Raw genomic sequence first — 27,096 nt, 5'->3', positions numbered from 1 at the left:
TGCAGCTGTAGTGCAGAGGATATGTCATTTTTGTCATATTTTTGTTTCAGTGTTGTTACAACAACGAAGAACAGCTGAGGGTGGCTATAAAAGCAGACACAACCAATACACAGGCCTCGGAGACAGACTTGGGGGAGGGGGGGCTTGCTTGGAGATGACGGCGCGTTGCACAATGGTAAAATAGAGGAAGTCGTGGAACAGGAGATGGAGGGAGATGCAGTTCCCTTTGCTCTCTGGTACTGACTGGCGACTGCAGAAAACACATGATCATTCCTCAGCTAGCCTTCATTGGGGAGCTTACTGTACCGGGTTACCATCAGGGTACATGGTATGTCAGATACTGCACAAAACAGACCTCTACTCAAGAAACGTCCTGACGTAGGTAGACAGATTGAAACCGAAACAAATTGGAGGAGGAGGGCTGGGTTCTACGAATGGGCATTTGCTACTGAAAGAAAGTAGGACTGAAGCTTGCGTCCCTTTCTGGGACCATCATAACACCCTCAAGACCATGGCTTTCAGGTGCATCCATGTTCGCCCCTAGCTCTGAGCGTAGCTGTAGCGCTGTCGAACACTAGGATGTCATTTGTTTACAAGCAGGGAGGTCTGTTGTTTTCTGTATGTTTTATGGTTATACAAATACCATAGTTCAGCATTCGAAATGCACGAAAATGCGTATCAGGTGCTTTAGTACATATATTGATAAACAGTGCATGGTTTCGCATAAGTCTGCCATTCGATGATATTTGTTGGGAGCTACCATATACATCACCCTCAGAAGTGCCCTGAGACCATTGATCACGTACATATGGAATAAGCTGCAAACTGTTATGGAGAGGGTGCTTGCACTGTCACTGTCAACATGCTCCCATTACATCAGACCGCTTCCTCTTCTGCTGCATATCTGAACGCGTATGCTACCAGTTTTTCATTAAACAAAAGGCATGTCACACATATCACTTGGGGTTTGCTCTCGGCAACAGCAATGGTGGTGCACGTCTCATACTGGCATCCAGAATTGTTTCAAACACAGACTTGACTTGTGTGACAATTTGTTTTATTCATGTAATTTCCAAGACTATTGGCAGTACAATCAAAAATATAAGGATGCACGCAACTTACACATTTCTGTCAGTTGTACAAGTAGTACTTGTTAGTTGCTGCAACCCATTTCCACAAACACTCTGTTTCAGATATAAAAAAAAATGCTGTAAATAAAGCATTAGCAAGTTCTTGCCAGCTACACTTAGTGTGTGCAATGTTGCAATGTTCTGCTCAATCTGCAGACCCTACACTGTACACGGAAACTACCTTTTTCAATCGTGGAAATAAAGAAATGAATACGGTGATATGCAAGACTCTTTATTCAGCTACATTTTCCTTTCTAGGAAAGCGAAAACCTCTATAAGCTCTCGAAGGAAACTGTTTCCTTATTTTATTTACCACGCATGATGGCACGGGTTTCCTATTGAATTTTCCCAAGTACTCCCACACCCACAGAATAAACTGTCGGTAGGATGTGTATCGGTACTGCCTGAAAAAAAATGTTGTGGATGGCATGATAATAGATAAAGTAGAATCCTGCAATGGGTGCTAACTACTTTGATAGATCTTTTATCTACAACTACCAATTACTTCTGCAGAGTATAATTATAGCTACAGAGTAACTACATTTTACATTAGACTCACAACTACTGCAAGCACTTTGAACTAGATTTGCAATTCCACTCTTAATTATTTTGATGCACAAGTTTTATCTGACAGCATGACAAACAAACCTCAGCTTCACATGCAGTTGAACTACCAAAAAATAAGGTAGCTACACACGTCCAATTACTCCTTGTAAGGTAAATGCAGTAGCTGCACAATTATTCGTAATGTACTGTAATTAGTAGTTTAGCTATAAACGTGGTTGACCTACTGTTCATCACTGGAGGAATCCTATGTATGGCTGCATTATTATCTCCGAATGTCAAAACCAACTGATGAACGTACCACATGAGTGCAGGGTGTACTATGCAGTTTTATATGAGTATACTTGTCTTCGTGCTGTATAACGTCATAGTAAGAGTTCCTGCGCTTTGTACTATGCATACTTACTCGTTCCTGGCTTTCCCCGTCTTTACTCCGCGTTGCCGAAGATCTCGGTTCGCCAGACGGAGCACAACCTCATTTAGACACGCGGTAGCGAATTCCTCGTGTTCCGTTATGCATTTGAGTTCGTGTTCCTCGATCATTTCGCAGGTTGTCGGGTAATCGAAGCAGCACACGGATTCCGTGGACGTTGGCATGTTGATGCAGAGCCCGCATCGGCACCTATAAAATTAGGATTAAAGTTACCATACGTGTGCGGTGCGGTCTCACATATAGTAGTCAAGTAGAGATAAGAAATGTGGTGCCATAAGATTGGGAGAAGATGCGCCAGTATGCACGCTGGAGGTGCCGGGAATATTGAAGCCGGCGCAGAGCCTAAACTCCCTTTTGTTCATGTTACTACCGACCAGTTGCAACACAAGGCAAGCTTTGTCTTTGCACGTAATACAACGAGCTGTATTAGCTATATGCACTCACCAGTTTGTGTTTCCGATCCGTGCAGCGTGGTCTTGCACGTCATCTGCGAATGGTTCCGACGACTGGGTTGCCGATGACTGGGTTGTCGACGTACTTTGGTGCGAACCACGGGGCGTCGCGTCATATGATAACAGCCCAATTGTTGACGTTCGCATCAGCATTAGGCGCTCAGTATCACTCAGTTCACTCGGAAATGCCATGGCGCTGGATCTCGGAACCACGGAGCGCAAAATGTAGCTCCACACAAACACACGGAGCACTCCGCCGCACAGCTGATATTGAAGCCTGTTTATTGGTTGGTAAATCGGAACGTCATATTCGGAGCTCGGCCCACCGATTGGACGGCAAAATGCGACGTAGCCCTTATGACGTATGCGTAGTGGAGAGAGGCGCGCTGGTTACTCATCTTTGAAAGCATTTATATGGGTCACTGATCTGGCACGAGCCGAACGAAATGTATATTTGGGTATTATGACCTGCGTTCTTTCATGGGGTACCATTTTTTTTTTAATGTTAGTCGTCCTGTTTACGGCCCCTTTAAGCCCACTATTCGACACATTTCGCTCTCCTCTTTTTCCCTCTAGATCGGAAATATGAGAGTTTCGTTTTTGCACGTGGTTTTTCGAAGCCGCTCTAGGACAAATGTTTCCATGCAGGATTGTCGCATTTCAGCAGACGCAAAGAATAACGTAGCTGATGCTGTCATATTTTACACTTTTTCATTCCGTACACCACTGCGGCGGCGCCATGCACATTAAGCCCACTATTCGACATATTTCGCCCTCCTCTTTTTCCCTCTAGATCGGAAATATGAGAGTTTCGTTTTTGCACGTGGTTTTTCGAAGCCGCTCTAGGACAAATGTTTCCATGCAGGATTGTCGCATTTCAGCAGACGCAAAGAATAACGTAGCTGATGCTGTCATATTTTACACTTTTTCATTCCGTACACCACTGCGGCGGCGCCATGCACATTAAGCCCACTATTCGACACATTTCGCTCTCCTCTTTTTCCCTCTAGATCGGAAATATGAGAGTTTCGTTTTTGCACGTGGTTTTTTGAAGCTGCTCTAGGCAAATGTTTCCATGCAGGATTGTCGCATTTCAGCAGACGCAAAGAATAACGTAGCTGATGCTGTCATATTTTACACTTTTTCATTCCGTTCACCACTGCGGCGGCGCCATGCACATTAAGCCCACTATTCGACACATTTCGCCCTCCTCTTTTTCCCTCTAGATCGGAAATATGAGAGTTTCGTTTTTGCACGTGGTTTTTCGAAGCCGCTCTAGGACAAATGTTTCCATGCAGGATTGTCGCATTTCAGCAGACGCAAAGAATAACGTAGCTGATGCTGTCATATTTTACACTTTTTCATTCCGTACACCACTGCGGCGGCGCCATGCACATTAAGCCCACTATTCGACACATTTCGCTCTCCTCTTTTTCCCTCTAGATCGGAAATGTGAGAGTTTCGTTTTTGCACGTGGTTTTTCGAAGCCGCTCTAGGACAAATGTTTCCATGCAGGATTGTCGCATTTCAGCAGACGCTAAGAATAACGTAGCTGATGCTGTCATATTTTACACTTTTTCATTCCGTACACCACTGCGGCGGCGCCATGCACATTAAGCCCACTATTCGACACATTTAGCTCTCCTCTTTTTCCCTCTAGATCGGAAATATGAGAGTTTCGTTTTTGCACGTGGTTTTTCGAAGCCGCTCTAGGACAAATGTTTCCATGCAGGATTGTCGCATTTCAGCTGACGTAAAAAATAACGTAGCTGGTGCTGTCATGTTGTGCTTTCTTGATTCCGTACACGACGTTTTAGAACCGTAAACCCGTATATTGTTTTGATTTGTCCTTTACATGTATCCTGTACGGTAGACGAATAGGATCCAGAATTTTTTCTCAGGGTAGGGCTCCGACCTTGGACAATATGCTATACACATGTGCTACCTAAAGCCAATTGAGGCGCTATTTACAGAAATTGAAGGGGACCAAACCATGCCCCCTCCCCCTTTGGTCCACGCCTGATTCGTGAATGAACCAATTCAGAAATGCGAAAATCAACCAGATGTAGCATTATTTCTTGATACAGTCGTTTTAGTTGGCTGTTCCGGACACGCGTCCACGAACTATCTGCTTCTTAAACGCGTACTTTCTTTATTAAGCTATCTAAATTCGAAAATACATTTTCTTATAACACCTTATGGAATGCGATGTATTCCTGGAATCTGCCATTCGCGTTTCTCTCTGCAGCGCGTGACGGACTCAGATGGTGGGAACGTTCTCGTACGAATACGATTATCGCGATGTTCATTCTATGATAAAGTTGCCTCTTGATGTAAGGAGTTTTCGCTTCTGTTCTTTTTTCTTTTTTCTGACAGCGTTGGAATCTGTGTGAGGTCATCTTCAGATTTGTTTTGACTAACCTAACCCAACTTAACGTAACCCAACCTAACTTAGCTTAAACTGACACGACAAATCGCGAACGTGCTATGGGCATTTGTGAGGGAGACTTCACACTGGAATGTTTGTCTTTTTTCTCTCACCCTTTAATCTGAGTTTCCCCATGCGCCCCTCGAAGTTAAATACAAAATACAAAATGTAATACAAAAAATACGTATCAGGGCTATCGATCTACATGCCGCGATGTGCTCTACGAAATAAAGAACGCACTACGAAACTACATCCAACACTTTTTGTGCGGGGCAATTCTAATGAACACTTTCATATAATCGACGAATGGTTCAACGAATGCAGTTCGAGTGGTCACGATATATTCCTACGTCGTTCATTGCGGTCGCGCTATGATGCTGCACAATATATGTATCCCGTGTAACGAGCCTGGCAATCACACGATGTGTATGGACAGAAATACGGTCTTCTTTCTTTGAAGACCAGTCCTCTGCAGGTATATGCTCAAACGACCACCAAGTCTCACGTTGTTGCTCAATCGCCCCCATTCCTGCACTTGTAGTAAAAGCAGCAATCGGGTTGACGTGAATGGCAGCTGAACTGTTGAACTGCGAAGTTCTCGAGTACATAATCACAATTTCAAGCCGAAAATGTTGTTGAGGTGAGTTCGCGGTTGCTGTTTCCATCGCTCAATAGTTTTCGGGATTACCTCGGACGAAACGCTCATCGTAGCCGGCGGTCATAACTGGATTTCCTCGCAAACGGGAGAAGACGCCAGGGAAGTCAGAGAAAGCCTCAGCTTTCATCCAATCAGAAGCACGATTCTCTATCTTCAGACTTCAGACTTTATTTTTTCTTTCTGTCATCATTTATACAAAAACTATGTAATTAACAGTACCACTAGGCAAGCCTGGGTAGGCATCTACGTAGATGGAGCAGGTTTATCCCATCTACGTCACAAAAATGGCTGCGCCCATGGCTTGGTTTGGTTTCTTTGATTAATTAATTTTCGTAATACGAAGACAAAATTGAGAAACGAAGGTGCGTTTCGGGGGCAGTTGGATGTGCTCGTTCTGAATATCACAACCGTTTTAACACATCGGGAAATCGGCGTAGCTGACCTTTAAGTATTTGTGAGCAATACATCGTATTAGGTGAAAGTAGTGATTTTCAAGTGACGTCTGCTCGAGCATGTGGTCCTTACGTATGGGGCTGAACACACCCCTGTCCACCATGGACTCCAGCACTTGTAAGATTAACCTTTGCAGAAGTGTTGCTGATGATATGCCCTCCTGGAAAGGAGCTGCACGCAGCAGCTTCTCAGATTTCCTGCAAATTGTGATCACATCATCAGATGGATAGGGAAGTCTGTGAAAGTAATCCTTTTGTTGTATCAGTGAATGGTGGAGGGAAGGTGTACGGACTGTCAGGTGGGAGGTGCAGATGTCACATTTCAGATACTCGCATAGGTAGTACACTATACGTCCTGCAATGTACACTGTCACTCTTTCACCAAAAGTTGATGGCTCCATTGGGTCTGAGAAGTAGTTATGCTCACGTAGATCCTCCTGTACAGTCTCTTCTTCAGTGGGTATGCTTCTTCCTCTTGATGTCTAGTTAATTACGTCTTCCGATAGGGGCTGTGTGGCGCTGCTGACGTGCAGTATGGAGACATTTTCGAGTGGTAAACAATGTCCTTTTTGAGATGCTTCCACTTCCGTGTTGATGAACAATTTTTTGTATGCTGCTGCAAAGTGCCTTGCGGTGGGATTGTTGTTATATCCTCATTACGAACATATTAAACCAAAGAACAGTTCCAGATGATCTTGACTGACGCGGTCTGTTGGGAAGTATGTCATAAGGTTCTTAGAGTGGAGAAAGTCGTAGAGCTCGATGGCACTCTTGCAGCATGTGATGAAACGAAGAAACCCAGTTTTCCGGTTAGTCTGCACAAGAAGTGGCCCAGAGTTGCTCCTCCGTAGACTGCAAATGTATGTTGTTGCTATTTGAAACATTGTGCGTGCCTTTTCGATGTTTTTCGGACAAAGCGGCCTCTTCCACGACTTTTGGTGCATATCGACGGAGTTCAACACATCCAAGACATTGCTGACAACTCTTAGGAACCTCTCAGTTGCCTCCGAGTCCTCAAACCCTGATACACCTAGATCACGACAGTCGTGTATGGGATCTGCAATGCTCATGCTTAAAAGCTCTGCAGCAAGATTGACTTTCATGGGCTGCCGTTGCCACTGTACATGCACCCCCTCCGTAGTTTATTTGCGGCATGGAGCTCCTCTTTCTGTTGAAGTGGGTGGAGTACCTCTATGTGGTCCCATGATATTTCCTTGCCATCTTCATCAATGAATGACTTGAAGTGAGAAACTGAATTTCGTATTAACTTCAGCATGTGGCAAGCGTCAAGAAATACGCTTATGGGCTCGGCTGTGTCAGGATGGGGAGAGCTGGTCCTTAGATTTGCAAACTGCAGCGAACATCCTAGGTTCTGCAACATTGACAAGGTTGCTGCAGCACCGTCGCAGGTAAAAGATACGACCTCCACTCCGACATTGTACACGAGAGACAAGCCTTGAAGGACAAGGTTACTTCTTTGCTCGCCAGTTATTCCGTCTACAACGAAGTATCTTATCGGCAGCTTCCACTGCTCATGTAACGAAACAAGTAGGATGACAAATGCCTCCTTCGCTACAGCACAAGAATCCTCCGAGGTTGGCCCATAGGTTGTGAAGCCATAAGTCCTTCTCCCATCCCACTCGACATGCCTCCTAATCGCCATCTCATCAACCATAAGACTGCATACAGTTGACAGTCCTTTCTGGTTGTTGTCCGTAACACGCATCTGCAGGGCTGACAGCGCTTCTTTTGAGAACCCTGGCTCACCGTCGACTGACTGGTACCACTTCCGTATCGTACTTGGGTGGGGTAAACACGTGTCAAAGACCTGCCTCACATAGTTATACGCACGTGGCGAATAGAAATCTAAGGTAAGCGCAAACGCAGGTAACTCTGGGCTGTACTTATGCGGCAAGCTTGTCCCCTCTCTTTTTGCTGACTGCCTCATCACCAAGTCCTTGTTTGCACCAGCAATGTTTTCGAGACAGCCTGCATGTTCTTGAAGTAAAATGTTCTGAGACGTGAGATCGGATATCGCATGCTGTGGCTTTGCAACTTTCTCCTTGATGCGTCTTTGTGCCTGCTGTAAGGCCTTGAATCGCTTTTTGCTAAGGGTATGCAGGTTGCCTATGCGTTTGACTTCCTTTCTGAGGAAGGCCTTTACTGGCCTGTCTTCATAGGATGTCTCCTGAGACAACAGGCACCAATAACTTTATTAATACTCAGCTGTGAACAATTTGGATAGTACGTGGCAGCCACATGCAAGGCCATGCAGACATGCACGGGTTGTGCCTCTGGTCAGATACATGTAAGAGCTGCTTGCTCAAAGCTCCTTTACAACAAATCATGATTGCCTGTCTGGTACAGGAACGACTCATATGATGGCTATTTGAAGAAAATATGCAAGCCTACAGTTACTGTCCTAACATTATCTTTACTAAAATAAAAGACATCTGATGCAGCAGATAGCCTGCCTATATCGAGCTGCCCGTGCTCGGTGTATCACTCGTACAGATACAGAGACCTTGGATGTCTCGAACTTAACAGTTTACTATGAGCACGCTTGATTTACCTAGCACTGAATGGAAGCAATCGCACCCTTATAGCTTTGTGAATTACGGCCTAGTATCACGAGACACAGTAGCACAACAGTGCTCCTTTTTTGGCACACTGTGGATGTACTCACTAGTGGAGAGATCCCCTTTTGAATTGCAGTGGTCACAGTAGATGACAAAACGTCAGCCATGCAGATCACAGGAAGTTCTCCACGCCATTGCGCTTGATTGAATCCATCTATATTGATCGAAACAGTACAATTCATTGTCACAAGTATTGGGGTTGGTAATAATCAGCAGCATGCATACCAAGCTGGGAATTCCCTCTATGATATGGATCACTCTCTGAGCTTTGTAACTATAACTATTAGGTGTGTATTAACGTGTTGACAGCATCGCTGCAACAGAAAGACTGACTCTCTTAGTTCACTCACACTACCCTTATACCCATTGCTAACAACAAAGAGTGCTGGCAACAGATAATTTGAGAAATGTTTCCTCAGGCCAGTAACTATACAACACACTGCAACTGACACGGGGGGGGGGGGGGATTTATTGGCAGAAAATAAGAAATTGACAGGGCTGCACTGTACTGAAATGTAGACGTGAAAGGGGCAATAATATGTTTAAACTGTATGCTCAACTCTAATTGGTTTTCCCTTGTGCAACTGTACTTTATGGAATAAGGTATTTGAAAGCCTGCTCCTGGAACATGTACTTGAATGGTGCAGTCAGCAGCTAAAGTGGAATTTTAATCCATTAGTTATGAACATGCAATTCTTTTCCACCTCAAGTGTAATTCTTACCAAAGGGTCACATCTGCTGGTGCTTGGAGTTGAGGCATTGGTGGTTGTGCCCTAGAAAAACGTGGAAATAGCAGTACAAATGTAACACACAGGATCTTCAGTATAATCATAGCCCCTGTGCATTAGTGATGTACACCTTAGTCTTTCCACTGAGAGCACAATCCTTACCATGGGGTCAGGCCTGCTAGTGCTCGGAGTCAAGCTTGTGAACAGGGAAACAGAAGAGCCCCGAAAAGAAATTAAAATAAGTACACAACCGCAGTGCAAAGTCCCTATACTTCAGAGGCAAAGAGGAAGGCTGGATTTCATTTGTGTAGTACATAGAGATATAGAGAAGCCCATTGTGTCAATATTTCCGAAGGCTTACCGTGCGCGAATGTTCAGATGGCCTAGGTGTGTCGGAACTGATACTGCCAGAAGCCTTGGCTGGTGCAAGGATGGACTGGAAGGAGAGTGCACGCAAGAACCATTATCATTAAAACACTGTTTCATTCAGGACCCCTTGATAATCGGAACAAAACGAAAACTTCAAAATAAAGATTCAAAAGTCCTGAAGCACTTGTAGATGGAGTTTTCTGCTGTATCGTGGAAGGCTGGGGCGGACCCAGGATTATTCGCGGTGGGAATCCACTATGCACAAATGCCTTGCACATGCTGGGATTGGTCCACTGAACACCATGTTAAAGACAAGGTATGAGGGTGGTAACGAACAACCTCGGTTCGCACCGTGTGAGAATAGACTTCGAAGCAGTGACCCAGTGTGCGAAATTTTATCGGAAAATGCGATTGGTGGGCATTAAAGTGAACAGTGATTTGTTTTCATGCGTAGCCTACGCATGTTTAAATCTGCACAAGATCTGTTTGGGGTACCTGTGCAGCAGTGGGCTTTATGCCGTTGGGAATGCTTTTCAAATACGTGTCCGAACTAAATCCTACTGTGTTTACTAAATACTACACTGTCGATGCTGCTGCACTTGACATAACTAGCCCCAATGAAGTAACCAAAAGTAAGCATTTCTTACCAGTGCCGACATTACAGCCCACTCATCAATTGCAGGAGTACTGACGGGACTATCTGCTGTGCTGCCCTGAAAAACATATTACTGACATTGGAGCTCATGATTTTTACTGTTCTGTGTGACCATCATGCCATAGATATGTTGCAGGGAGCTGGTAAACAGGGTGCACAACTAAGAACTGAACAGAGTGCGTCACAGTGAGGGTGATAAACGGAAATCGGGGGCTACCTTTGTGGGACTTGATGGGTTACAAACAGGTGCCACATCGAAAGTAGCACCTGGCTGTAACTCAAGTGCAACATATATACTTTCTGGTTTAGGATTATCGCTCTCTTCGTGAAGAGCTCTGGTCAGTTTTCAGTCAGTGCAAATCAGGCACCGAATGTGTAAGTGCATGACAGGCACAATACATCTGTGGTTCATTTGTTTGTGCTGTTGAGGCTTCACATTGAAGCTGAGATGCAGTGGTGTAACAGAACACGGACTAAACGCGAACAGAGGAGCGGACAGTGACAGTGGACAATTTATGGCCGACCGTTTCGGGTCGATCCCCCACGCTCGCTCCTCACTGTATAACGCCGTGTCTTGTGTATACGTGTATCGAGTTTCAGTTCTCTTCCTCTGTGTACAGTCTTTACTCTTTGTAAATAAAGACAGTTCTAACCCAGACCCCAACTGGTGAAGACGCTTCTTGCTTCTGTGCTTCGCGCCATTTAACGAGGCTGCGAGTTTGCAACAAGTGGTAAATGGCTTAGCAGCGAAGCCTGAGTTGTTGATTCCCTACACGTGACTATGAGTAAGAGCATAACACCTCGGGTCTAACTTCTGTACAGCCTGACAAAGCGAATCATGACGCACTTGGAGAAGACAAAGGGATGCCAATGTTTGGGCGGCCACTGCCACAGAGCAAGTGGCTCAATGCTGAGTAAGACCTAATGGCCAACTGGGGATGACAATGAATAGGAAGCTTGCTAGCCAACTCAAGGACTAGCATGCAATACAGTTCACCTTTCACTCCACTACGTGTAAGCAATACTGAGAAATTGATGAATCGTATAAAACAAATAAGCAGCACAAACCCATAAAGATTTGCTGGTGAAACAAACTGTGCGGTTAATGCTAAAAAAATGATACCTACCACAGCAGACACAAGAGGTGTGCTTGTAGTTCTGTCTACCTGTAACGGCACACTATTGTTAGGCATCACATTTAAAAGGCTTTCATATGTGTGCTCATATGGATTCGCCCTGGTGTCTTGGGTTCGAGCAGGCCCACGTCCATTGGCTCTTGAGTGTCAGATCCAGGCATGCTCACGTCAATCTTCTCCTGTGTGTCAGGCTCAGGCAGGCTCACGTGAATTTGCTCTTGTGTGCTGGTTTCAGGCGTGCACACGTCTATTGGTTCTTGCCCGCTAGGTTCCCGTCTGCCTGGCAAGTCATGCTCCTGCTGACGTGACAACGAACGAGTTGTATTTACCAGACTTTTAAACACCACAGACGTATTTTGTGGTCAAAGGGTCTGACCTCGAGCAAATACTTTGCAAATTTGACCGCTAACATGTCCCTGGCATTAATTCCCTTTGTACCCAAGCTCTGGGCCCATAGTGTGGCTATATGCAATTGACCATCTACCATAATTATGGTGAAACGTACCTGGTGAACTTGAACCGATGGATGTGCGACAGGAACAGAACCCTCCCGCAGGCGCACGCGTGTTAGCGACGTTCTGTCAAAGTCCTCGTTCCTGAAGTGTTTTGAGCATACTCGGCTGTACTTCGTTGGCACCCAGTCCGGTCTCCCGATCGCATTCACCCATTGCAGTCGTAAGGACTCGTCTCGGGGAAAGCTAAAACGTACCGCCGAGAACAAACAAGGACAACAATGTGAGACGAATCGAAACCGAGAGCACAGGAGCATACTTACTGGTGGTACGTTATGCCAGATTCTTTACTTGCAAACTCTGAACGATTAGTGCAACCGGAATAACAGTACACTACCATGGCCTGTCACAGAAGTGCCATGTGCGGCACGCACACGCAGTAGCCAAACACGCGAAGTCAATGCGGACGTTGAAAGCGGCGAAGCAGATGACACGGATCAGCTGAGATGGAGAAACAAACCATAATAAAGAAAACAGGCCAAGCCGAGATGTGATTGGGCGATAGTTCCGTGACGTTGAACACTACAAGATGGCGGTTTTGCGGAAAGCGACCGCTTGGGGTGGTTACAAAATGGACGGCTTTCTGCCTCCCCCTGTGCACCGAACGCAGGCGAACGAGTTTGAACACTGATCGTTGCGCTGCGCTACCGCTGCGCCGCTGGCGCGGCCAGTTTGCGGCAGCTGGCGTTGCAGTTGCAGCCGCTGGCGCAGCCAGCGCCGAGGGCTTCTTCGCACTTACATTTTCGTCTCATTGCAGCACTCTTGCGCACTTTTATTTTATTTTGCCTGCTTCTAACGATCTTTAACTGTAACTTTATTAGGTTCTTCATGGGGTCAGTGCAAATAAAAATTTAATTTAATCACGTTGAACCTCACGGTTGCAAGACACACAGTTTGTAGTCGCTCTGTCATGACAGCAGCAAAGCAAACTACCTTGATATTTTTTTTCTCAGAGCAGAGAGGCAACCCTGTGTTATAGCTCCTGTAAAAATGGTTGCATAAGTTTGTGATGCAAGTCTGAATGTGGCCAACATGTGACCTGCTTTTAGACATCTAACCGTAGACGTCTACTGCGAAATATCTCGGGCATGTCTCGCAGACCACCCCTTCGTAGACGTCTAAATAATGTATAGCGTTATGGAACGTCCCACGGTTTCTTGTGACAGCGATATCCCATTGCCGGAGAAGAAGAGATTATTGATTGAGGTCAGGTGCTGTTTAAAATGTACTAAAGAACCACATTGTCAATCGCTTCGGTCGTAGATGCGGTGTCGTAAGTGCAGTCGCCGACACGCTACTGCTTTATGTGATCCGAACTACGCTCGAGATGTGGAAGCTCAACAACTTGCAGTCACAAGCAATACCGTGCATTCGACCAGCGATGTTGTTTTGGCTGCCTTAGCGACTCCTTCTGAGCAATCAGGCAAAATTCTTCTATGTACAACGATAGCCACTGTGAGCGGACCCATGAAGTGTTGGGTTCGGGTCTTATTTGGCAGCAGCAGTCAGCGAAGTTTCATGACTGACCATCTAGCTCAACAAATAGGATGCTGCTCTTCCGGCGTCCACACAATAACTCTTGGTTTGTTTGATGGAAGTACAGTAGCACGGACGTTCAAGGAAACCACGGTGAACCTGGAGACTCTACAGGGTGACACAGTCGCAATTAACGTCTTGGAAACGGGTCAGATATGCAACGATGTACCCCCTGCTGACAGTAAGGACCGTATACAGAGCATTTTACAGCATGAAGGAATAATGAGCGTTCCAACAGCAGATCACGAGCTCCCTGTCTCCGTGCTCATTGGAACTGATTAGTACTGGCGACTCCTACGACATGATATTCGAAGATTCGGTAATAATTTGGTACTTGTTCCCATTGACATAGGATGGTTGGCTCACGGTGTGCTGAGGGACACGTACGCTTTCCAATCTGGGATGAACGCAATGCTTCCCTCCATCGAGCAAAACATAGGAAATAAGGTCGTGCACGACAGCTGGGGACTCGAAGAGTTAACAGACAACGGTGGCCTAATTGATGATCAGGTACTGAGCAGATTCAATAGTACCGTGGCAAAGCACACACACTGCACGTAATCGGCTGAAGACATTATCAGGCTTACTGCTCTTTACCATGGGCTTGCCCAAAACTTACGATGATGCTGTACGGAGACATTTGATGCCCTCACAGGAAGCGATGACAAGGTAGTAGTGTGCAGAATGATAACACTCACATATGGAACTAGCCCCAGCAGTTTTTTTAGTAGCGGCAACTTTGAAGATCTTATTTGCAGAGTCCGAAGAGGAATACCCCGAGACCACATAGCTCTCGAAGGAATGAACATATGTCGACGATTTCATTACAGGCACTGATTGTGAGGAAGATGTAATTGGAACGTACAACGATGTGAAGCGCATCATGCACAACGGAAAATACGAGAAAATGGGGCTCTAACTCAACAATATTGAACGAGCTGTACACGCAAGATCCGGAGGTGATCCCACCATTTGCAGGAGAGTCCCGAGTAATAAAAGCTCTAGGTATGACGTGGGACACCGAACGGGACGTACTTTTATAGAATGCTTCCAACGTTCTCCAGCACACAAAATCTGGTACATAGATGAAGAGGAAAGTGCTGCAAACGGTTCAGAGTGCATATGATTCATTAGGGCTACTGTTACCTTACACCATCGTCGCGAAGCTATATATGCAGCGAATGTTGAAGGAAAATCTCACTTGTGGTCAGGCTATTGCGCAGGAACTTCAGGCGGCCTTGGAGAGATGGTGCGATGAACAGGACAGTTTGGTTCACATCAACATCGCAAACCATTATGGCAAATGGACAGGATATGGAGCGGTGTATGGTGCAAATGTACGGAATGTTGCTGGACACATTTTCAGATATTCAGTATGTATTCTTCTGGACAGATTCAACAATCGTGCTGCATTGGATACATGGCAGAGCCGACAACTGGAAGGGCTATGTAGAACGGAGGGTACAGGAGATCAAAAGCGAATGGCCTAAACAGCACTTCCAGCAGTACAACAGTACGCATAATGGCCTGGAAGAAGAAAGGAAACAGCAACAGAAAGAAAGGAAACAGCAGCAGACGAAGTTAGCAGTAGTTACAAGGACGGCAGACCCAGTGGTGAACTGTCGTAACGTCAGTTCAATGATGTGGTTCCACAGAGTGACGGCATGGATAATCCGCTTCTGTGACAACTGTAAAGGTACCTGTATCGGCGGACTTCTTATTAAGGACGAAATAACAAAAGGCGAAGACATATTGGACGGGATACATACAGGTCACATTTCGAGAAGAGTACCGGACCCTCAAAGAGGGAATGTCGCTCAAAAATGATCATCAGGATCGATGGGCGACTACAGATGGCCAATCTGACATTTGACGAGAAGCACCCCATCATCATGCCACGAGATTCCCACTACGTCTTCCTACTGATTGGACAGGCCCATCGGAGAGTAACGGAGGGGTCGCAGATACGCTTAGCAAGATCAAAGAGAACTACTGGATAGCCAGAGACAGGCAGGTGGTCAAGAGCACACTCTGCATTATGCGTCATCTGCAGGAGACTTCACCACTTTCTGCTGACATAGTGCGGCAATGTCACGCCTCCGGTGTGCCAGGGATGGGCTTCACGAGACCTCTCTACGTGAAAGGTCCCAATAACAACGGAAGGAAGGTGAAAGTTTACATCGTTATTTTCACATGTGCAGTGATATTTATTTATTTATTTACATACAATTAATACAATGAACTATGAACCCTGTGCAGACCCATAGCTACAGCTAGTATTGGGTCTGCTAACATAAGTGTACAATTAATAGCTAGCAGCATTACTAGCAACATATATATATATATCAAACACATTCATATAAAAAATACATGTCACACGCAGATACTTATTCACATCAAATAGAACATTGCCGGAGTGCGGCCCAGCCTAACCCAACCTGGTAAGGCAAAATTTAGTAACAGCTGATTTAAAGTTGTTGGACTGTTTTACATTGGGGGAAGAGAATTCCATATTTTCACACCTTGAAAGCCAACAGATCTTTTGCCGTAGACATTGTTGACCTTCCGTAAATTCAGGTTACCCATGACCGTTGCCCTGGACGACCTTTGTTTAAGTTGCTGGTTGTTAATGGCAAATGGAAAGTGTCGTAAAACGATACCATGCATTAGCAAAGAGATACGTTGGACAACAATTTGGTTAAATGGAAGTATATTGAGATTTAAAAAGAGGTGACGAGAATAGACGTTACGGTTACTGAATGTCATAATACGGACACCGTTTTTGCAACACGTGTATAGGTTCCAGATAACAGCTCTAAGCGGTGCCCCACGCCTCTACACAATACACTAGATGTGAGTGAACTAAAGAAAAATAAATGGCTGCGGGCTGATAAGGACTGTGCATTAGGAGGTGTCACGGGACATGTCACTAGAATGTTTTGTGCATGTCCTCAGAAGATTCTTCGCTACGCGGGGCCTACCGAGCATCATACACAGCCATAACTCCCCAACTTTCAAAAGAACAAAGAGCTGAGCATACTAGAGCATACTATGGCGTCACATCCGAGATAATGAAGTACTAAGTTGACTCGGAACACACAGCATCGCTTGTAAGTTTATTCCAACAAACGCACCGCGGTGGGGAGGATTTTACGAAGGGCTGATAAGATCTGTCAAGCAAGCCTTAAGAAAGCCAATGGGCAGATGAACTTTCACATATGAAGACCTAGTGTCACTTGTGACAGAAACGGAAGCTGTCATAAACTCTCGGCCACTATCATACGTATCGAAGACCCCCAAGAAGTTGCGCGATAAACACCGACAGAATTCATCACAGGAAGGTGGCTTACAACAATTCCACCAAAAATACATGAAAACGACGTGGAAGACTGCCACGGCTCGTGGAAGAAGCGTACAATCGCGCTGCAAGAAGCATGGCGAAAAAAAAAAACATTACTTATTGGAGCTTCGCTCTCACCACCACACAGGGAAAGCAAGGGGAAAATGATGTCCCGTGGGTGACGTCGTCTTTCTGCAAGATCGGAGACCAAGGGCGTTCTTGTAACTTGCCAGAATTGAATGCAGACACTACGGGCAAGACGGAGAGATTCGTGCATACACCGTGCGGACTTTACGAGACGTCTTCATCTACGGGACATAAAGGTGGTGGTTCCGCGACCGTTACCGTGTTTTTCGGTTCGAACCCACTGGCGTGTCTGCACCATTCTTCCGTACGGCTTTTGAATTGTCTTTGACCCTCACGACCTATTATAGTGCAATGTTGGCAGAACCATACATCCTTGCAGCCTTTCATGGACTTTCATGGTAAGTTTCTGCATTGTGTTCAATGCTTTGGGTCTGTCGCATTGCAACTTTTTTCAGTATCTCATTCCAATGGTTTTTCATTGTACTGGTATTTGTTCTGTGTGAAATGCTCAGGGGCTATCACAGTACAAGTTTTTGCATAGCCTTTATGCTCAGTCCTATATTTTTTTTTTAAGTAAGTAAGTAAGTTTTTTTTTTCTCCCTTGCAAGCTTATCCTCTTTCTACATAGAGAGCGGCGCAGAATGCATGCAATGGCACACAGCGGTGCAATAACCTTGCACGCAATGTTTAGCAAATAATGTGGGTTGATCTTGAATTTTTTCAGGTGTAGGACCATTTCATCACATTTTATCATTTTGAATTTTGTCAACCTCCCTACTGACGACTTCCTTCCACTAGCACAGGAGATGAATCACGAAGGCCATCATCGCAAACCACAGAAGGAAAAGAGAACAATGATTATATGTAATAAACTGACAGTGACTCTCAGTTTTTTTCATGCTCAGGTGCTCTTTATGCTCGTGTTTCTCATTCGACATTTTTGTATAAGTCCCCAAATCTGCTTGGTTACAACCTGGAACATTTTTCATGGAATGACCTTCATGTACGTGTGGTGTATATCATTTCGTAAATAGCCATTTTAACGTTCGTGTAAGCAAGTAAACATAAGTATCGTATAGGTCATTTTGGTTTAGGAAAAGTTATATGGTCTGTGATGCATTTCTTTCAGAAAGAATACCTTGCTGGTTTTGGGAAGAACCGCTCTCCACCCTGTAGTCAGGGCTGTTGTATCCAGGGTATCGCGCCCATCAGTGCAGGCCGAATTCAGTGTGAAGGGGAAGAAAGGTAGCAAGTCTGCGTTCACGGTGTCCAATCCCTACACTGTTGTGGTTGGTAGATAATCCTAATGCTGTTTACAGTTGTCTTACTTCCGACTCTAGATATAGCAGTGGCACGTTGAAATAGAGTGTGTGTATGGTGTTAACGTTCCTCCACTTGCCATAAGGTTTCCCAGGTGCATCAAATTTTTTTTCAGACATATCTGCTGTGGTTTTAGCATGCACTTGATTGGCTATAGACAGCCGCACAGGATCTTCCTCGAGCAATAAGTCACAAATACAGTCATGCGAAGAAATGTTCTTTCCTCTTTGTTCGTCTGCAATCTGTTATTAAATGTGGAATTATACCAACAAGCCCTACTCATCATATACTGCTTACATTTCAGTAACAATGGTGCAGCGGTCGCCACGGCACGAGGAGCCAGCTGTGTACAAGGTTCTTTACATCTTTTGGCTTGGGTGACAGAGACAGCGGCAGGCAGAAGCGCAAGACAACTGCCAACTTATGCATCACTCCTGCCCTTCATACCAGAACGAAGACCCGGATTTCTGATGTTGCGCTTTCGGAATGCGTATTCATTTTTAAACAAAATGCGACGTTAACATGTTGCCGGAATATTTCAACGTGGTAATAATAAGGGGTAGGTGAAAAATAATTTATTAGAAACCCAAGTGTTCTAGCAAAAAATCACAAATCGTACATGACCTTTGCGATTTTTGTTGAGATAATAGAGTAATCTGAAAGATGCAATGAAGGTATATACGAGATAACGGCAAAACTGGCCTGCCAATATTGGACCCATAACAGCGATATTGGCTTGCCAATATAGGGCCGTGTTGCAGTTGCCATAATTGGCCAATATTGGTCCATTCTTCGTGTGCTGCCTGCGTATCCAGTAGACGCAGAAGATCGCGAGGCCGTCTTACCGAACTTGAGAACTGATGTTATGGGACTGGAACAACATAGAAAAGACAAATACATACAAAGCCGGTAACCCAGAAGATGTGGGTTCGAGTCCTACAGCTACCTGTACCTACCTCTTACCTTTTTAGTGACTTCTTTCATCGCAACAGATGAGCCATGAACCACTGAGGAAGACTGCGCGTAGACGCATCATCACGCGCATCATCATCTCGCATCGCGAACAATTTCATTCTGTAATTAAACATCATCTTGAGCGGTTCTCCTGTAGTCTAATGGTTTCTACAGCCTGAGTGGCCATCGTAAGAGTTACTGCGAACACTGCCTGTATGGCCGTTTTAAGTTCTTTCGCGTATTGCCTGCGCGTTGCAGTTTTGTGCGTTAACTGGAGTATATTCCGTGTAGCACTTGTATGTGTTTGATTTTCACGAATCTAAAGTGCGGTGCATTTGTTCTTCAATATTAATTGTTTTGGATGATCGCCTGTGCATTCAGTGTAGCACCGTAACGACCGAGTAAACCGTTTTGTTTAAATTAATTATCACTCGCTCGCCTACCTATACCTTCCTGCAACAAGTTGGCAGGTCTAACCTCTATCCGTCTAGGGATCGAGTTTAGCTAATGTATGAGATCGTGAACATCCCTGTGACAAATGAATGTAAAACTCCAAAAGAATATTTCAAGACATACTTACAGTGTTATACTGACCCCATACTGATACTACCGAAGTTTCGAGAGAATTTAAGAGCCTGTCCTTTTGTAATAACAGCTTCGCTTGGTGCATAGAACCCACTAAGGTCAGGAAGCGTCTAAGCCGTGTCGTCGTGGTCATCAACTCTGGAAAATGAAATGTTATTTAACTCGACAAAAATGGGAAAGACCTTCTAAAACACCACTCATGTGACGAAGCCTACATAACTACCGCATTCCATTCGGCTGATGGGCACAACAACCAACAGCTCTGGTTGGCAAGACGAGTACTTTTGTTTTCTTTTTTTTCCCTCCTTTTGCAATGATCATTGCAAAATGATATCCCACATTGGGATAGACTGCATTGGAAGAAGTGGCATCGGGCTAGAAGAACTCATCCATATTGATATACTTTTTTTCCGTGCTAGCGCCGCGAAGCAACTGTCGCTATGAGCGGTGTAGGGTTGTCGACAGATGGAGACAGGACAGGCAGGAAGGCGTGTGCGTTCCTGGCCAGAGTTCAAGGAAAACTGTGCCGACATTCGTCTGCAAAGTACATGGGAAACCCAAAGAAAACCCCGGACAGTACAGCCGGTGGTAGGATTCAAACCCACCACCTCCCAGTCTTCAGCGCGATCTTGGCTACCACCAACGATCAGGGTGCCTTATCTATGAATGTAATCTGATTTCATTGTCCCTGAGAGGGGATAAGGTTCGCTACCTGTGCGTCATAATGCAGTCACTATACAACCTGGTAATCAGGAAATGATGCAACCTGCCTCGAAACTGGATCGTAGAAAAGATAACACGGGTTTTAGCCAGCAGGTGATTAAATACATTTTATTTATTTATTTAGGCTTGTTACGCTACATCGCCTTGCGGCATAGAGTAGCGGGGGTACAAAAACAAACAAATGAACATGAACATAACATTACAGCAATCACAGCAATATCACACGCGTCAAAGCTGAGAAAACCAAACTAAAACTGATACACTTCACTTCCGAACACAGTTTTCATTAACCCAATCAGTACTCTTTGCATTATTAAAAGTAAAAATATGTCTTTTGTATGTGAATGAACGAGGAGAGAAGTTTAGTCTATGAGCTTTCCTGTACACTGTAATTCCAGTCTTATATAGCTTTCGGAAAAAATGAATGCTTAAAAGCGTCTGTTTTACAATGATAGGGCCTCAACTTCCTGTGGAGGTCTAATCTTGGTGAGATAAATGTAGGAGGTCTCAGATACAAATCCTTAGAAATACCAGTCCTGTCATTTAGATCACCCAAAAACTTAAGTCGCATTGCCTTCTTCTCAGTGATAAGGTATCCCACCCCAACTTTGCCTTTAATTCAGTCACACTATTTTGGGCACCCATACAGTTGTATACCATTCTTGCAGCTATGTTTTGGACCCTTTCAAGTTTTTGAATCACTGTAACTTCGTGAGGATCCCACACTGTACAGGCGTATTCTAAAATCGGCCTGATCATTGTAGTATAAGAATCGCTTTTAGCCTCGAAATTAGCCTGCCTGATGTTGCGATAAACAAATTGAAGCATTTTTATAGCTTTTGCAGAAACATAGCTTACATGCGAGTTCCATTTGAGGTCATCTCTAAAAATAACACCTAAATACTTATACTCCGAAACAATTTCTAGGTTGGAAGAGCACAACTTAGAACAGAACGGAATCTTACTCTTTTTTCTTGTAACATTCATTGCTTTGCATTTGTTTATGTTTAAGTTCATACGCCACATACCCCATTTGCAGTAAAACACCTGAGTTGCGTCACCCTACATAGTACTGCTTGCGGACAACCGTACAGATTACAAGGGCAGGAGTTTGTCATCGCCAACAAGGCTCAGAAAACACTGGAAATCCTGTCGTATGGCTGCAAATGTACCGACGACTCATTACTACCGAGAAACAAAGTGACTAACGAAGCAGTAAAGAACGTGGTGTGCATATTCTGCAAATATGTGTAACACCTCTAGACCTATGCTGTTGATGAAACATGCGCTGAGGACGTTTACTTCAAAGGGAAGCCGTTCTCTTTTTTTTGGGGGGGGGGGGGGGGGGGGGGAAGGGGTCGTTGGGGGAAGTAATGTCGGCATTTTTCGTGGAACTCTCGGGGAACACCATGCGTTTCTTTTTTCGAGGTGGAGCCCCTGTATTTTGGTGCGCCCTAGTTCATTTTCATTAAACACTCTTACTAGTTATGTGAAAACTTGCTTGCGACGCCATGACGCTCGGCGACTATAGCCACAGCGTCAGAATAATGACAATAAGAGCAAAGAACGATACCTCGAATCAGATAATCCGTGCAGACACGTTGTTGTTGATGTGCACAGCTTCTTTGAGTTCCTTTAGTGTTGTCGTGTCATCATCATCATCCCAAGCAGCACAATGTTCTGAAAGTCGAGTACAATAGGGGTGGACGGTATGCGTCTTATCAATGTTCTGTTGATTCACGAGTCTGTTCAAGGCCGTTCACCTACCCGTCCACCCCTATTGCACTCGACTTTCAGTACATTGTCCCAAGCAGCAAAATGTACTGAGAGTCGAGTGCAATAGGGGTGGACGGCTAGGTGGAAGGCCTTCAACAGACTGATGAAACTAAAGAACATTGATAACACACATACCGTCCACCACCCCTATTGCACTCGACTTTCAGTACATTGTGCTGCTTGGGGTGCTGCTTGGGATACAGTTGAAATTCTCGTTCGTTTCACCGGTGTACCGTCCACCTCGATAAGGCACGCAACCGTAGATGAATCACCTTCTCTCCTCAGTTTGTACGTAGTATCGTTTGCATTACAGATGTTAACGATTTAACGATTGTGGAAACCTAAGTTCCCACAACCTCGGGGCGTCAACCCGTCCGTTCCGCGCGCAAAAGAACAAGCAGCACAACAGATTCAAACAGACCACATACCAGGTTTATTGTCTCTGTTCGCAATCCAAACCAAAAAGAGCCTCCCGAGATAACGAACCCCCCGCTTTTATCTCATTTGGTCACGCCCCCATCGCCTTCGTCGGATGCCCAGCGCGCCCTCTGTCGGAGGGTATCCGGATGCTGGATCCGACACTCCCCTCCCCTTAGAGGGTCATCAGGTCGTCCGTCAGTTCCAGGACTGCCTCGTCGAATGGTGACCGCGGGGCTGCTGTCTGGGGTGGAGGAGGCCTTGCTTCTGCGAGTAGTTCTGGCTTAAGTCGTCTTAAGGTTGATAGGGCCGCGCTGACATCGCTGTCCTTGCGGGCGGCTTCGACACGGGCGAGGTGGAGGGAACCCCTGCGATGGGTGGCACGGTGCAACTCGGGAACGTGGCAGGTTGGGCAGAGCAGTCGTTTCTCATCTGCCGTGAGTGGCTGGAGTGGGTCGGCGGGGTGCCGCTCTGTCAGGGTGTGGCCCCGGAAGGGAGCTGGGGTGAGGGCCAAGTCATCACCTCGGAGAGGCCGCGGCTGGCTGGTCCAACGCGACCGGGATGCCCACGACACTGGCTGCCCGTCTGCAACGATGGTCCACGTTGCCACGGAGTGACACTGGGAGGAGGCAGGACCAGGTGCGCGTGCGGAACTTCCCTGAGAACGGAAGCGGGAGTCTGGCCGGGGGGGCTGCGCGCAGAACCCCGGGGTCTTCCAGGGCTGGCGGGGCCGGGAACGTCGACGCATCTGTATGCGAGGAGAGAAAAAAGGGAACACGGTAAGAGGGCATCCCCAAGCCGTAAGCGCCGGAAGGGCACTCCCTAGGACAAACAGCGGAAAACTGTGCAACAGAAATCACACTAAGAAAACACTAAATCACAAGCACTATGCTTAGCGATGGAGATAGTGGCAGCTACATGCGCCGCCTGCGGGGACGCAAGTTGTAGCGGCTGGACGCAGGTCCGAGATCCGGGTCCAGGTCCTGGAGGGAGGCAGGTTGCAAATCGGGCTCCTCTCCGTCCGGGTCTCGGAGATGGTAAGACTTCAAGTCCGAGATGTGAACTGGCCCAGTCTCTTCGCCGGTGTCGCAGCGACGAAGCCTGTAAGTGAGGCCGGAGGAGCACGCACTTACCTCGAAGGGGCCATCCCACCTATCTGCGAGTGAAGCTGCAAAGCCTCGTGACGCATCACTTAGCGGGTGAGTCCGTCGAAGGACGAGGTCACCGACGCTGTAGGTGAGGTTCCGACGTCCACGGTTGTACTGGCAAGCCTGGTCCAACCTTGCTACGTCCAGGTTCTCCCGAGCCGTCCGGGCTGCATCGTCCAGTCGACTCCGGAGGTCCTCAGCAAACCTTGAATAAGGAGGCCGGGTAGCACCATCCCGGAGGCCCAGAGCATTCTCCACAGGAAAAGGGGCCTCTCGTCCCAAGTTCAGGAACGCCGGGGTGAAGCCTGTAGATCTGTTGACCGTCGTCCGTGCAGCGAACGCCAGTTCTGCCAGGCGAAGATCCCAATCAAGGTGGTGCTGGCTAGTAAAAGCAACCAACATCATTTTCAGGTTCCGATTAACACGTTCGGTAATGTTAGCCTGAGGGTGATACGGGGAAGTCTTCTTATGCTGAATGCCTAAGACAGCGCAAGAATCTGAGAACACCTTACTTGTAAAGTAGGCTGCGTTGTCGGTGATCAGCTGTGCGGGAAACCCGAACCGGCAAAAGGTGTCGAGTAACTTTTCCCACACTTTCTGGGAAGTCAGTGTCCTGAGAGGAAACAGCTCAACCCATTTCGTGAAATGATCAGTAACCACGAACAAATACTGGTTACCTCTAGGACTACGGGGAAATGGTCCCATCACATCACAAGCAACTATCTGCCAGGGTCTATTGCTCTGAACAGGCTGTAAGCGCCCAGGGGGTAAACCACCACGAGGTTTCGCTCTCTGGCATACGGGACAAGTACGAACATACTTTGTTACATCCTGCCTCATTCCTGGCCATGTTGCAACACGACACAACTTTTCATAAGTTTTCCTGCCGCTGCTGTGACCTGCCAAGGCCGAGTCATGAAAGTAACGTATGAAAGACTTACGCAACTTCCGTGGCACCACGACTCTGAACGGGGATGAGCCGTCGTCCTCATCCGCCTGGGGTATGTATCTGAACAGGATGCCATCCTCGCCCAGCAGATAGGAGTCGTGCCGTCCGTCAGTCGTTCCGGTGTCCGCCGAGTCTTGCTCAGCTATCCACTGCGACACCCGCTGACAAAGGCCGTCCGCTCTCTGAGCGTCTAGGAGCTGCTCTCTGCTCACGACCGTGCCCCAAGACGAAGATACGTCTCGTGCCACTTGTGCTGCTGCCAGGAGCTGAGAAGGCGCCTCGGTGCCTTCCTCTTCCCCCTCCGGTAGAGGCGCGCGGGACAGTGTGTCTGCTACCACGTTCGTTGAGCCCCGCCTGTACTCCACGTTGAAGGAGTAGCCTTGTAGCATCAGGGCCCACCTGGCAAGTCGTCCAGACGTGTTATGGAGCCGCTGCAGCCAAGAAAGTGCCTGGTGGTCAGTCTGGACAGTGAAGGTACTGCCATCCAGGTAAAGGTCGAACTTCCTGAAAGCGAAGATGATCGCCAAGCACTCCTTTTCCGTCACGGAGTAGTTCCGTTCTGCCGGATTCAGCGTGCGACTTGCAAAAGCCACTGGACAAAGAATAGCGTCATGCTCCTGCAAGAGAACTGCGCCAACACCATAATCGCTTGCATCTGTTTGCACAACAAATGGTTTGTTGAGGTCGGGCAGATAAAGCCTAGCCGTATCAGCGATTGCTTGTGATAGAGCTCGAAATGATTGTTCCTGCCCTTCTCCCCAATTCCAGCGCGTGTCCTTGCGCAACAACTGGTTAAGCGGCTGCGCTAGCTCGGCACAATTAGGAATGAATTGTCTGTAAAAACCAACCATACCTAGGAAGCGCTGCAAGGCTTTGACGTTACCGGGAACCGGAAAGTTCGTGATCGCCTTTAGCTTGTCGTCGTTAGGACGGATGGTCCCTCTGTCCACCACAAAGCCGAGGAGGCTGATCCTAGACGATGCCAGCTGCACCTTGCGGGGGTTGATAGTAATGCCCGCTTCGTTCATCCTTGCAAGGACGATTGATAGGTGTTCCAAGTGTTCCTGAAAATTTCTAGAAAACACTACGACATCATCCATGTATGCCATTGCGAAATTGTACTTCGCATCTCCCAACACTGTATCCATCAACCGCTGGAAACTGGCGGGTGAATTAGACAGTCCGAAAGGCATTCGTACAAATTCAAACAAACCTCTATGGCACGTAAAGGCTGTTTTTGGGACATCCTCCGGGGCAACTTGGATTTGCAAAAATCCTCTACTACAATCAAGCGTTGAAAACACAGTTGCATTGCCCAGGGAATACAAGATTGACTCAATGGACGGGAAGGGGTAAGAGTCCCTTACAGTTACTGCGTTAAGTCGACGGTAGTCGACGCATAACCTAGCCGTACCATCACGTTTGGGAGCCAGAACAACAGGAAATGCCCAAGGGCTCCGAGACCTTTGAACTGCACCGGTTTGGAGCATTTCGTCAAGAGCAGCGTCTAATAAAGCACGCTTATGCACACTCAATGGTCTCGGATTACAACGCCAGGGTCTAGCGTTACCGGTGTCTATGCTATGCTGTAACACAGACGACTTACCCGGTTTTTCGGTAAAGATTCCGTCAAACTGCCGCAGTACTTGTTCAAGCTGACGGCGTTGCTCCTCAGGACCATGGAATGACCCCAAGACAGTCGGCAGCCCAGACGTTTCAACGGACGCTGCAACAGCTTGCTGTGCTGTGCAGTGTTCCCGTGCTGCGGCGAAGCGGAAAAATCCCGACGAGCCGTGGTACACGTATCCTCCATTGGGCAGGTCCAGCACCAACTTCTGCCGGATGATGAAGTCTCTGCCCAGAATAACAGGAACTGCCAGGCCAGGAAGGTGCACGAAGCGCTGCTTTCGTCGTCTCCCATCCAAACGTACCCAGAGCACAACTGCAGCCTGTGCTGGAACGGCGTCATTGGAAGCAAGACGAAGAGTGACATCTGTGGATTGCAATTCCACATGCCGTGATACGCAATGTTCGTAAACACTATCCCCGATAAGGGAAAGCGTAGCTCCCGTGTCGATAAGGGCGATGTAATCAATACCCAAAAT

General features: G+C 46.6%; 1 long non-coding RNA gene across 1 annotated transcript; it reads right to left on the bottom strand.

Moving 5' to 3' along the window:
- Window positions 1–19,008: 19,008 nt before the first annotated feature.
- On the bottom strand, window positions 19,009–22,352 carry LOC135373303 (uncharacterized). The gene is made up of 4 exons (XR_010416410.1): window positions 22,275–22,352; window positions 19,974–20,116; window positions 19,403–19,513; window positions 19,009–19,310 (listed from the first exon to the last, which is right to left on the bottom strand). It is a non-coding gene; the product is annotated as an uncharacterized LOC135373303 (long non-coding RNA).
- Window positions 22,353–27,096: the final 4,744 nt, after the last annotated feature.

Source organism: Ornithodoros turicata, unplaced genomic scaffold, assembly GCF_037126465.1.
Source record: "Ornithodoros turicata isolate Travis unplaced genomic scaffold, ASM3712646v1 Chromosome23, whole genome shotgun sequence".
Classification (NCBI taxonomy): Eukaryota; Metazoa; Arthropoda; class Arachnida; order Ixodida; family Argasidae; genus Ornithodoros; species Ornithodoros turicata.
Note: the sequence above shows the minus strand (reverse complement) of the source record. Positions and strands in the feature narration are given on the sequence as shown.